We start from the raw sequence: 13,229 nt of genomic DNA on the forward strand, positions 1-13,229 counted from the left end.
ACAAATGAGTGTCAGTTAGAGGGGCATGTTTCTCTGCCTGCCCACTGTGGAGGAAACATCTTAAAGCAGTAGGAAGAGATGAGTGTTAACAGCAGAGCTCTACTCCTGAGCTGCCTGTGGCTACAGTACACACATGCGTACACGCATGCACGTGCGCACGCACATATGCACATTTACACACACACACACACACACACACACACACTACTATACAGTAAGACACCCCCTACTGTATAGTGCGCCAGCCCCCACTCACCCTGCCCATGGCCTCAGCGACAGCCTCCACCATGCCTCCCACCATGCCGCCCTCGCTGGCCGCCTCATTCAGCGTCACCATAATGTCGTCCACAGCCTCCTTCATCAGCTGGATAGCCTCTGCTATGGCGTCGTGGGTGTGGGCAGCCTGGACACGCAGTAAACACACCAGACCACCGTGAAACTCAACAATCTTCATCATAACAATATACATGGCGATGCACATGACAATAAACAATATGATATATTGTGGAATGAGGTGCACAGAAATCTATACTAATTTAGTACTGCTCCATTGCTCCAACATGGCTTTTGTGCCCAGTAACATTACCTTAGGATTTCCACCTCCCTCCTTGGCTGCGTAGAGCATCTGCAGAGCGGACTCTGACAGGGTCTTAGTCTGGTCCAGGATGTTCATCTGCTGCTGCTGATCCACGATCTTAGAGGCCAGGCCAACAGACGCCACAATCAGCGGCTCAAAGTAGCTGGCCAGCTGGGTCACCTGGGAGAGGCAGTATCATGTAACAGTATGAGACACAGATTGAATAAGAGGAGTGGCTCTAGGAAAAAGGACTTTCTCCCTATAGGGCAGTGGTCACCAACCGGTCAACTGGTCGATCGCGGAATTACTAGTCGATCACCAAACATTTCTGTAGAAAAGCACTTTATTCGTGTTGTGCTGTTGTCGGTAGGTGCACTTGATTCGGAAGCCCTGCCCACCGGGTAAGCAAAGAGTTCCCATTTTGAACCATTTCATTTGGCTGAAAAGACAAACTCTGCCTGTGGCTAAATCGAGTACGCCTACTGCGCTGGCCAATTGGATAGCTCAAATCACAGTGCCTACAGAGCTTCCATGACCCCGGCCACAGCACAGTTTGATACTAGCCTACATAAGATTGAATACATTTTAAAACCATGACCACAGAGAGACTGTCAAAGAATACAGCAAAGAGCTACTGTTTTTATGAGTGAGTTTATGTCTAATTTCATTCAGCACTGTAAACACTGTTTTTATTCAACTCTATTACAAAACATAAAACATGCTTCTCCCTACTTCCACTCGCGCTGCAGCTGTAATGAATGAGTAGCCAAGTGTATCGATAGCCCTGCGTTTTTATTATTATTAGCAGCTCGTCGTGTTATTTAAATATCAAGGAGCATTTCACTTTCTCTGGCCACTGGAACAACATGAATTTGTCCATGAGGCAGATGCGGTGCTACTTGAATTTCGCCATCAGGTGGAAGACGGTGTTCCCTCTCTCTGGTCAGTCTCACCGGAGGAAAGGAAGGAGAGAGCAGGGACCGTGAGAGTCGGACACTCTGCTGCTCTCTCCCTCCCTCTGCTGAGACTAACAACTGGGAACTCGGAAATCTCCAACTTTCGACTTCCGTGTGTTCAAGACAACTGGGAACTCTGGAAAAAACGAGATCCGACTGGGACTTTTTTGGGGGAACGTTTTTTTTTTCTCCAGAGTTCCCAGTTGTCTTGAAAGCACCATGACCATCAGATGCAGGTCCCATCAGTCCAGTAAAATAAAAAAGCTAATTATTTGCTAATTATTTCAATTTATGCTTGCAAATGCTACACCGACTGATCTATTTTGTAATCAAAGCTCGAGGTTTTGAAATATAATATGGTCTGAGAAGAACAATATTGGCAGGCAAGGCATATAGCCAATATGCTGTGATAATATATTAGGCATACTGCAAAAACCTCATTCTTACAGAACTATTTTCATTAGGTTAATGTAAAAAAATAATGTTTAAGCTTAATATCCTTGTCATCTATCGCCCTCCAGGTTCCCTTGGAGAGTTCATCAACGAGCTTGACGCCTTGATAAGTTCCTTTCCTGAGGATGGCTCACCCCTCACAGTTTTGGGGGATTTCAACCTCCCTATGTCCACGTTTGACTCATTTCTCTCTGCCTCCTTCTTTCCACTCCTCTCCTCTTTTGACCTCACCCTCTCACCGTCCCCCCCTACTCACAAGGCAGGCAATACGCTTGACCTCATCTTCACTAGATGCTGCTCCTCTACTAATCTCACTGCAACTCCCCTCCAAGTCTCCGACCACTACTTTGTTTCCTTTTCTCTCTCGCTTTCCTCCCACACTACTCACTCTGCCCCTACACAGATGGTAATGCGCCGCCGCAACCTTCGCTCTCTCTCTCCCACTACTCTCTCCTCTTCCATCCTATCATCTCTTCCCTCTGCTCAATCCTTCTCCCTCCAATCTCCTGATTCTGCCTCCTCAACCCTCCTCTCCTCCCTTTCTGCATCCTTTGACTCTCTGTGTCCCCTATCCTCCCGGCCGGCTCGGTCCTCCCCCCCAGCTCCGTGGCTTGATGACTCACTGCGAGCTCACAGAACAGAGCTCCGGGCAGCGGAGCGGAAATGGAAGAAAACTAAACTCCCTACCGACCTGGCATCTTTTCACTCCCTCCTCTCTACATTTTCTTCATCTGTTTCTGCTGCTAAGGCCACCTTCTACCACTCTAAATTCCAAGCATCTGCCTCTAACCCTAGGAAGCTCTTTGCCACATTTTCCTCCCTCCTGAATCCTCCTCCCCCCCCCCCCACCTCCTCTCTCTCTGTGGATGACTTCGTCAACCACTTTGAAAAGAAGGTTGACGACATCCGATCCTCGTTTGTTAAGTCTAATAACACTGCTGGTCCTGCTCACACTGCCCTACCCTATGCTTTGACTTCTTTCTCCCCTCTCTCTCCAGATAAAATCCTGCGACTTGTGACTGCAGGCCGCCCAACAACCTGCCCGCTTGACCCCATCCCCTCCTCCCTTCTCCAGACCATCTCCGGTGACCTTCTCCCCTACCTCACCTCGCTGATCAACTCATCCTTGACCGCTGGCCATGTCCCTTCCGTCTTCAAGAGAGCGAGAGTTGCTCCCCTCCTCAAAAAACCAACACTCGACCCCACTGATGTCAACAACTACAGACCAGTATCCCTTCTTTCTTTTCTTTCCAAAACTATTGAGCGTGCCGTCTTTAGCCAACTCTCTTGCTATCTCTCTCAGAATGACCTTCTTGATCCAAACCAATCAGGTTTCAGGACTGGTCATTCAACTGAGACTGCTCTTCTCTGTGTCACGGAGACTCTCCGCACTGCTAAAGCTAACTCTCTCTCCTCTGCTCTTGTCCTTCTAGACCTGTCTGCTGCCTTTGATACTGTGAACCATCAGATCCTCCTCTCCACCCTCTCCGAGATGGGCATCTCCGGCGCGGCTCACTCCTGGATTGCGTCCTACCTGACCGGTCGCTCCTACCAAGTGGCGTGGCGGGAAGCTGTCTCCGCACCACGTGCTCTCACCACTGGTGTCCCCCAGGGATCGGTTCTGGGCCCTCTCCTTTTCTCCCTATACACCAAGTCACTTGGCTCTGTCATATCCTCACATGGTCTCTCCTATCATTGCTACGCTGACGATACACAACTAATCTTCTCCTTTCCCCCTTCGGATAACCAGGTGGCGAATCGCATCTCTGCATGTCTGGCAGACATATCAGTATGGATGACGGATCACCACCTCAAGCTGAACCCTGGCAAGACGGAGCTGCTCTTCCTCCCGGGGAAGGACTGCCCGTTCCATGATCTCGCCATCACGGTTGACAACTCCGCTGTGTCCTCCTCCCAGAGTGCGAAGAGCCTAGGCGTGACCCTGGACAACACCCTGTCGTTCTCCGCCAACATCAAGGCGGTGACCCGCTCCTGCAGGTTCATGCTCTACAACATTCGGAGAGTGCGACCCTGCCTTACACAGGAAGCGGCGCAGGTCCTGGTCCAGGCACTTGTCATCTCCCGTCTGGACTACTGCAACTCGCTGTTGGCTGGGCTCCCTGCCTGTGCCATTAAACCCCTACAACTCATCCAGAATGCCGCAGCCCGTCTGGTGTTCAACCTTCCCAAGTTCTCTCACGTCACCCCCCTCCTCCGCACACTCCACTGGCTTCCAGTTGAAGCTCGCATCCGCTACAAGACCATGGTGCTTGCCTATGGAGCAGTGAGGGGAACGGCACCTCTGTACCTTCAGGCTCTGATCAGTCCCTACACCCAAACGAGGACATTGCGTTCATCCACCTCTGGCCTGCTGGCTCCCCTTCCTCTGCGGAAGCACAGCTCCCGCTCAGCCCAGTCAAAACTGTTCGCTGCTCTGGCACCCCAATGGTGGAACAAGCTCCCTCACGACGCCAGGACAGCGGAGTCACTCACCACCTTCCGGAGACATTTGAAACCCCACCTCTTTAAGGAATACCTGGGATAGGATAAAGTATTCCTTCTAACCCCCCCCCCCCCCCCCCCAAATTGTAAAGTGGTTATCCCACTGGCTATAGGGTGAACGCACCAATTTGTGAGTCGCTCTGGCTAAGAGCGTCTGCTAAATGACGTTAATGTGCCCTTGAGCAAGGCACTTAACCCTAATTGCTCCTGTAAGTCGCTCTGGTTAAGAGCGTCTGCTAAATGACTAAAATGTAAATGTAAAAATGTAATGTAAGTCATGTTTATAGAAATTCTGAGCGGTAGATCTCGGCTTGCGAAAGTGATCTTGACTCAGAAAAGGTTGGTGACCACTGCTATAGGGGAATAGTCCCAGCCTAGTACCTTGTGCCCCAGCTGGGCAGCTTCACCCCTGGCTGCAGTATTGATGGGATCGATGAGATGTCCAATCTCCTGCACCGACGATGTCAACTGCTCTTGCAAAGCCTAGGGGAGTGGCAAAGAATTATGAAGCAGAAACTGAAAATGAAAGCTCAAGAAACCAATTATATTGACCATTTGAACTTACTTCTAAAGAGATGTCATCCCTACATCCCTGTAGGCTCTGGCCCACAGCAGCTAGAGAAGCCTGCTCAATGTCCCGGATACACTTGTTGATGTTATCAATGGAGTAGTCACACTCCCTCTGCCCTGGTGCCTTGTCCCTAACAACAGTATCATGATATATATGAACAAGGCAGTACTTTTACAAGCAGGTTATGAATGCAGCATCACAGTTAGGGTTGCAAAGGGAGGGTATATTACTGGAAACCAGTAAACTACCAGAATATTGGTACTGTATCTTTCAAGGATTTGATGTAATCTATCACAAGACATCTAGTGGCCCTTTTGGGTACTTCAGATTATCACAGGTGTATGTAATTATCTCTGGCCCCCTGTGTGGCCTTATCACATGTAAAATATATGAAATAATTAAATAAGATGATTTCAAAATAAAAACATGTGATGACAAAGCTGTAAAACATTATCCTAAATACAAACCATCAACTTAGTGAATACCATTGGTGTTTAATATGAAGATTTCGGCATGAAATATCCTTAATTTTTTTACACACTTATTTATTTTACTATGTCAATATGTATTTGTTGTCAATGTTTCAGCGTCAAACTGGTGGCAGTAGTTGGAAGAGTTGCAGAGTTAATTGAAAATAAGGCCATTGTTGATTAGATGCTTTTTTCATTAATTAGGCTATTTTCTCTTGAACCATATGGTATATCTACTAGAAACTCATGGACAATATGGACACAGATATAAAAAAATTATACTATATATGAATACATTTTAAAACAAGTTATTCAAGTATAAATGACCAAAGTTACTATAGATTACCATAGATTTTCAGTTAATTACCAAAATTACCAAAGATTCCAGTAACTTTGGTAAATTACCATAGCTTTGCAACCCTAACCATGATACATACGAACAAGGCAGTACTTCTACAAACAGGTTATCAATGCAGTATTACAGGACCTACAGTAGGTACATGTTTTGCAAACATGGTCTCTAGAGGTTGACCAGATGCAGATTGTGCTGGAGCTAAGGGGCAATTCACTGTGTGTGTGTCAGATAATGAGGAGAGACACCTCTATTCATGACAGCAGGAGGGACTTTCTCAGTATAAGAAAGCTGCGTAAGCAGCACCAGCAGCACAGCAGATCCTCCACGCAACTCTACCTACTCATCTTTATCAGTGCCCTAGAGCGTTCCTCTTCATAATACATGGGAGGTGGATACCCAGCCACCATAAATTACCATGACAACGCACTGCTCAGTCGAACCGATACTTACCCAGAGCTAGCTGAACTCCCCATCACCCTCAGCCTCAACAGAATAATATCCAGAGCACCATAGTGTCGAACCAGAGGGGTCAGTGCTGACCTGATGGAGGTGATGAGGCTCTTGATGGAGTCGGAGACGGTGCGGGAGTGCCCAGCCAGGATGGACCAGGTGGGTGGGTCTTTGGGGTTGATGATGAGTGAACGGGCGGTCTCCAGGAGCAGGGTGGAGCTGTCCAGCATGGAGCGGGCTGAACGTACAATGGGCTCCTGGGCTGCCGAGCCCTGGACATGGAAGAGAGGGGAGGACAGTGGAGGTGATAGAACACAGGTTAAAGATATCTTAACTAACAGAACAGCTCAATAGCAACATACTACACAGCTGTCCCTGATCTCTTATTATTCAGCCCGACTTCCGATGGATCAAAGGTGTAATCAGAGCCGCGTATCACAGGGGGGATGAGATTAGAGATCCAGCTTTACATAGAGACGCAGAGGCACACCTTCAGTCGTTAAGATGGCAGCCAAAGCCTCCCTCGACAATTATATTAACAAGCTGAAGCTTAGAGCAGCTGTGCTGAGAGAGTGGCTAAATACTGCCCTCCAACTAATTACAGTCATAAAGCTTTTAGTGCTGTGTGAGGACTCTTTCTGCTAGATTGTAACATAAAATACATAACATTTCTCCTTGAGCCACATTATATAAACTAGAGAGAAATAGTATATCAAACCAATTCCCCAAGCTTTCCTGCACAAACAACTCTGTACTGGCTCTATATTTAAGGTTCTATTTCAAGAAAGATTGAATGCCGTAGTTACCAATGTATTCATGGAATCTGTAGGAGTAGCTTTGCCGTTTCGTTTATACTACAGAATATATGAGGAATCAGACAAATAAAACAATGTGACAATATATGCTGAAAAAAAAATAGTCCTCTGAGCAAGAACTGCATTTAAATGTTCATACATTTTCATTGAAGAGCTTACATACAGTGCATACGGAAAGTATTCAGACCCCTTGACTTTTCCCACATTTTGTTACGTTACAGCCTTATTCTAAAATGGATTCAATCATTTTTTCCCCTCATCAAAATACACACAATACCCCATAATGACAAAGGAAAAACAGATTTTTTTTAAATAGAAATGTTTACAAATTTATTCAAAATAAAAAACAAAAATATCACATTTACTTAAGTATTCAGACCCTTTACTCAGTACTTTGTTGAAGCACCTTCGGCAGCGATTACAGCCTTGAGTCTTCTTGGGTATGACGCTACAAGCTTGGCACACCTGTATTTGAGGAGTTTCTCCCATTCTTCTCTGCAGATCCTCTCAAGCTCTGTCAGGTTGGATGGATAGCGTCGCTGCACAGCTATGTTCAGGTCTCTCCAGAGATGTTCGATCGAGTTCAAGTCTGGGCACTGGCTGGCTGGACATTCAGAGACTTGTCCCGAAGCCACTCCTGCGTGAACTTTCGCCCCAGTCTGAGGTCCTGAGCGCTCTGGAGCAGGTTTTCATCAAGGATCTCTCTGTATTTTGCTCCATTCATCTTTCCCTTGATCATGACTAGTCTCCCAGTCCTTCCCGCTGAAAAACATCCCTACAGCATGATGCTGCCACCACCATGCTTCCCCGTAGGGATGGTGCCAGGTTTCCTCCAGACGTGAGACGCTTGGCATTCAGGCCAAAGATTTCAATCTTGATTTCATCAGAACAGAGAATATTGATTCTCATGGTCTGAGAGTCCTTTAGGTGCCTTTTGGCATACTCCAAGCAGGCTGTCATGTGCCTCTTACTAAGGAGTGGGTTCAGTCTGGCCACTCTACCATAAAGGCCTGATTGGTGGAGTGCTGCAGAGATGGTTGTCCTTCTGGAAGGTTCTCCCATATCCACAGAGGAACTCTGGAGCTCTGTCAGAGTGACCATCGGGTTCTTGATCACCTCCCTGACCAAGGCCATTCTCCCCCGATTGCTCAGTTTGGCCGTGCAGCCAGCTCTAGGAAGAGTCTTGGTGGTTTCAAACTTCTTCCATTTAAGAATGATGGAGGCCACTGTGTTCTTGGGGACCTTCAATGCTGCGGAAATGTTTTGGTACCCTTCCCCAGATCTGTGCCTCGACACAATCCTGTCTCGGAGCTCTACGGACAATTCCTTCGACCTCATTGCTTGGTTTTTGCCCTGACATGCACTGTCAACTGTGGGACCTTATATAGACAGGTGTGTGCCTTTCTAAATCATGTCCAATCAATTGAATTGACCACAGGTGGACTCCAATCAAGTTGTAACATCTCCAGGATGATCAATGGAAATAGGATGCACCTGAGCTCAATTTCGAGTCTCAAAGCAAAGGGTCTGAATACTTATGTAAAATGTCCTTGAGTGGCCCAGCCAGAGCCCGGACTTGAACCTGATCGAACATCTCTGGAGTGACCTGAAAATAGCTGTGCAGCGACGCTCCCCATCCAACCTGACAGAGTTTGAGAGGATCTGTAGAGAAGAATGGGAGAAACTCCTCAAATACAGGTGTGCCAAGCTTGTAGCGTCATACCCAAGAAGACTCAAGACTGTAATCGCTGCCAAATGTGCTTTAACAAAGTACTGAGTAAAGGGTCTGAATACTTATGTAAATGTGATATTTCCGTTTTAATTTTTTTATAAATGTGCAACAATTTCTAAAAACCTGTTTTCGCTTTGTCATTATGGGGTATTGTGTGTAGATTGATGAGGAAATGTTTTATTTAATCCATTTTAGAATAAGGCTGTAACGTAAGAAAAAGTCAAGGGGTCTGAATACTTTCTGAATGCACTTTATCGCACAATACAAAGTCCCCCCCTGAACAAGCAGCTTCACGAACCTCATTGCTGATCTGTGCAGGGATACTAGCAAACTCTGGGTTGGAGGCAAATGTGGATAGATTCTCTACTGCCTCGATGAGTGGAGTTGTAGCGACACGGCACCTGTCTCTGTTCTCCTCTGAGAAGTCACCATCCAAGGCCTGGAAGAAAATAACAGGACATGCCCTAAGCCCCCCATACTCAACTGGTGGACCGTGGACTAAATCCGGACCCAGAAGGGGGTCAATACGGACTGCGGGTCCCGAAAAAAGAAATACAATAATTTTAAAATAATAATAATTTACTCGGTCAGGCTTCGACCCCTGGTATCATATAAACACAGATAAGACATGGAAGAATGAGTAGAATTGCAGGAAATTCGCTTTAAATGAGCAAAATAAATCTTTGCCCCATGCAAAATGTGTAGAACTGCGAGAAATTAGCTTTAAAACTGCAAAATGTTATCTCCGCCAACAAGAGGGGTGTGAACAATTTGGGGTCGCATGGGTTGTGAGGTGGCGGTTTGTTACTATGCCGATAAATTACATTATCCATCCGGACCTTTGCCACCTAGGAAATTTGTGTGACCGGACTAGTACTTGAGTACCCCTGCCCTAAGCCAACACCCCAATGCAGATACACAATAGCGCCATCTTGCTTCATTACTAATGATGGAATTATTTTAATTGAAACAGAGAACATTAATTAATCTAGTATTGCCGAAGGTACAAAGGACAATAATCCCATTTATGAGTGGACCATGGCAGAGAGCACACATACCTTTATAGTTTTGACAAGGTTGGCCGTGGTGTTTGCAACCTCTTTGGCAGACTGAACAAAGTGTCTCCTGGCCACAGGGTTGGATGTCTTGGACGAGGCCAGGCGGCAGGCATTGCAAAGAGCTGAGGTATGCTTGGCTACAATCGTTGCTGCGGACAGAACCTAACAAACAGCCAAACACACAAACAAACAAATGACAAACAAAGCATTATAAACATGGGTAATTTCTCTAAAGAGGCATATTGTGGGAAGAAGTTTGATGTTAAGTTGATGTTCAGGGCGGCAGGTAGCTTAGTGGGTAAGAGCGTTGTGCCAGTAACCGAAAGGTCGCTGGTTCTAATCCCCGAGCCGACTAGGTGAAATATCTGTCGATGTGCCCTTGAGCAAGGCACTTAACCCTAATTGCTCCTGTAAGTCGCTCTGGATAAGAGCGTCTGCTAAATGACCAAAAATAAATAAAATAAATAAAATAAATAAATAAATTTACCAAGTAACTATTCGTATAATAGATTCAATGTCAACAAATGTCCCTGCATGAGTCCCACTACATCGGTCTTCTCACCTGAGAGGGGCTACTGGCAGGGTCCACCAGGTTTTGACAGGCCATCTGAATAGCCTGGTTGGCCCGGGCAAACTGGATGGGATCCACCAGCCCCTCATGACCCGATTGGCTGTTTGGATCAGACACACCCACCAGGTAGGAGGCCTGCAGTGTGGAGAGAAGGAGAGAGAAGAGAGGAATGCCACATAGCTTTAGTTTCTGCTAAGGAGAAAGATTATGTTATTAAACATGAACAGAGGGTGAGAGGAATGCTCATGGCTTAGTTTCTGCTTTAGAGACAGCTAGGTGCTGTAACTAAACATGAACAGAGGGTGAGAGGAATGCTCATGGCTTAGTTTCTGCTTTAGAGACAGCTAGGTGCTGTAACTAAACATGAATAGAGGTTTAGAGCTGATAGAGACTGTTGGTTGTGTGCCAGACCCAGGCCCAGGGCTGATAGCAGGGAGGAGTGGGAGGGAGCCTGGAAGCTCCAGACAGTCAGTCAGTGCTAGGCTGGGATCTCACCTGTCCAGCCGCCTCCGTCAACCCACACAGGGCCTTGGACGCCACTCCCACGCAATGCCCAAACGCTGGCACGTCGCCCGTCTTACAGTGCTGGGAAATCCCCGCCATGGACTCTCCAAGAACCTGCACATGGAGAAATGGAAATAAACTTTAAGATTACCTCTTCAGCTGTCTATCACATTACACATCACTGACATTTAAAGTCTATGGTCCATGTGACTTTTGTAAGGCTTTACCTTTGAGTTCTCCATGACACTCTCGATGCAGTCAAAGTAGGAGAGCTCACTGACAGGCTCACTGGGGTTGTCCAGCAATCCTCTTACAGCCTGTACACAGAGGGAGAGGGGCTCAACAATAAGGACAGCACAAGCTACTCTACCAATCTGATACCCACAGTGTTGGGGCAGTAAAATGTGTGCTATATGAAAAAAATGTAATCTGTCTGTTTTGAAGTCATGTTAATCTTTAATTTATAGAGGCAAGTCATGTCGCTAAACATTATTACTTGGTCTTTACTTGGAGAAGAAACCACAGATCTGTTAGTTACATAACAGTATCATTAGTGTTACTCAAGGGGTTGAAATGAATGGTGACTGTCATTAAATGTTGAGCAGGCTCTGTTGATGGATGGATGTAGAGAGAGACAGGTAACACTTGTCAGAGCGGGTGAAGAGGAGGGAACGTGGGCTGAAGGGACTCAAGGCACAGAGGAAGTAAATGACTTAGTCATTATTTCCCATAGAGACAGAGCACTGCTGTGCATACAATAATGTCAATATAGAAACCCACAGCAACATGCATCTCATTCAGTCGTTAAATATCATCCCATTTCATCCATCATGAATGATCTGTACTGGTAAAACATTGCTTTGTCAGAATAAAGAAAAAAAAGAAAGAAAGTATTATATCAAAACCCTTTATTTTGTCTAGACGGAAACAAACATTGTCTAGCCTGAACATAAAAAGGTCTGTGTAGTGTATGGTAAAAAGGCTACCTCCAGTTCTCTCAGAGCGTTGTCACACTCCTTCTGGCCCGGTGCCTGCTGGGTACACAGTGTGATGAGCTGGTTAATACTCTCTGTCACCGCTCTGAAACACAAGGGCAGCAGCACAGGGTTTTTTAGCTCTCACATCTCTTTCCACATGTACACACAGCACACACACACACCTCTCAGCCCTCCCCTTTACACACGCATGGCAGAGCCCATCACCCCTCTCTCCCTGTGACAATCTAACACTGTACAGTAATGTCAAGGCTGCGCTCAGCCTCCGTGATCACAGACAAGCTCCAGCCATGGCTTCCATCCATCTGCCTAATTAAAGAGAGGGAAGTCAGTCAGGCTCGAAGCCCAGTGCGGCCAGCTGCCTGCCATGTCTCCAGCAGGAGGGATTCTAGCCTACTACCTTCGTCTATCTCTCAGCCTAGTAGCATGCTGTGAGGAGGGCCATACAACCACAGTCACAGCAGAGATGTTTCAGTGCATGGGAATGTACCATGGTACTAGTGTACTCGTCTTGTGTAGCTTTGACTGGAAACTAGGTCAGAATGGCTCTGAATATTGAGCATGTTTTTGTTCTAACTGACTAGCTAATATAGCCACTCCTTAAACTCTTTCTTTGTGCAAATGTAGATCCTCCTTATACTCACTAGTTTGTGATAAGAGACATCCTTACACAATGACATTAAGCTCCATATAGAGAGGCCTCACCTTGCTGCAGCAGCTAACAGGTTCTTGGCGTTAGCTGCTCCAGGATCCACTGACAGGGACTTGGCTGCCAGAAGGAGCTTGCTGGATGCCATGGAGATGTTCTTCAGGTTGCCAATCACTTCGATTTGGTCCTCTTGGCACTGCAAAGACAAGGTCACAATACAAGTCAGCTGTTTCTTAGAGAAAAATGTGTTGACATTTTTTACAAGACACCTCTTTCCAGGAAAAGGAAACTGTACTTATTGTCACACTGTCACACCGTCTATGCATTCGAATGGCCTATGAAATTGGCATCAGGTGAACCGTGTTCCCCACCTCAGACAGCCAATTCCCTAACCCTTTAAACCGGATTAAGGCCTGTGTGTCATGCTACAGTGAGGGAAAAAAGTATTTGATCCCCTGCTGATTTTGTACGTTTGCCCACTGACAAAGAAATGATCAGTCTATAATTGTAATGGTAGGTTTATTTGAACAGTGAGAGACGGAATAACAACAACAAAAATCAGAAAAACGCA

The 13,229-nt window shown here is 46.4% G+C and overlaps 1 pseudogene across 1 annotated transcript in view; it reads right to left on the reverse strand.

Moving 5' to 3' along the window:
• LOC311137794 (talin-2-like) overlaps positions 1-13,229 on the reverse strand; it is an 85,513-nt pseudogene that overhangs the window by 23,627 nt on the left and 48,657 nt on the right. The window contains exons 29-40 of the transcript in view: positions 12,715-12,854; positions 12,001-12,094; positions 11,242-11,331; positions 11,006-11,128; positions 10,502-10,645; positions 9,940-10,101; positions 9,180-9,320; positions 6,425-6,606; positions 5,054-5,189; positions 4,870-4,971; positions 587-757; positions 257-403 (exon numbers count right to left, since the gene is read on the reverse strand). The product of the transcript in view is annotated as a talin-2-like (transcript). The remainder of the gene's footprint in view (positions 1-256; positions 404-586; positions 758-4,869; positions 4,972-5,053; positions 5,190-6,424; positions 6,607-9,179; positions 9,321-9,939; positions 10,102-10,501; positions 10,646-11,005; positions 11,129-11,241; positions 11,332-12,000; positions 12,095-12,714; positions 12,855-13,229) is intronic.

The sequence above is a fragment of the Coregonus lavaretus genome (genome assembly GCF_964263955.1).
Source record: "Coregonus lavaretus genome assembly, chromosome: 11".
Classification (NCBI taxonomy): Eukaryota; Metazoa; Chordata; class Actinopteri; order Salmoniformes; family Salmonidae; genus Coregonus; species Coregonus lavaretus.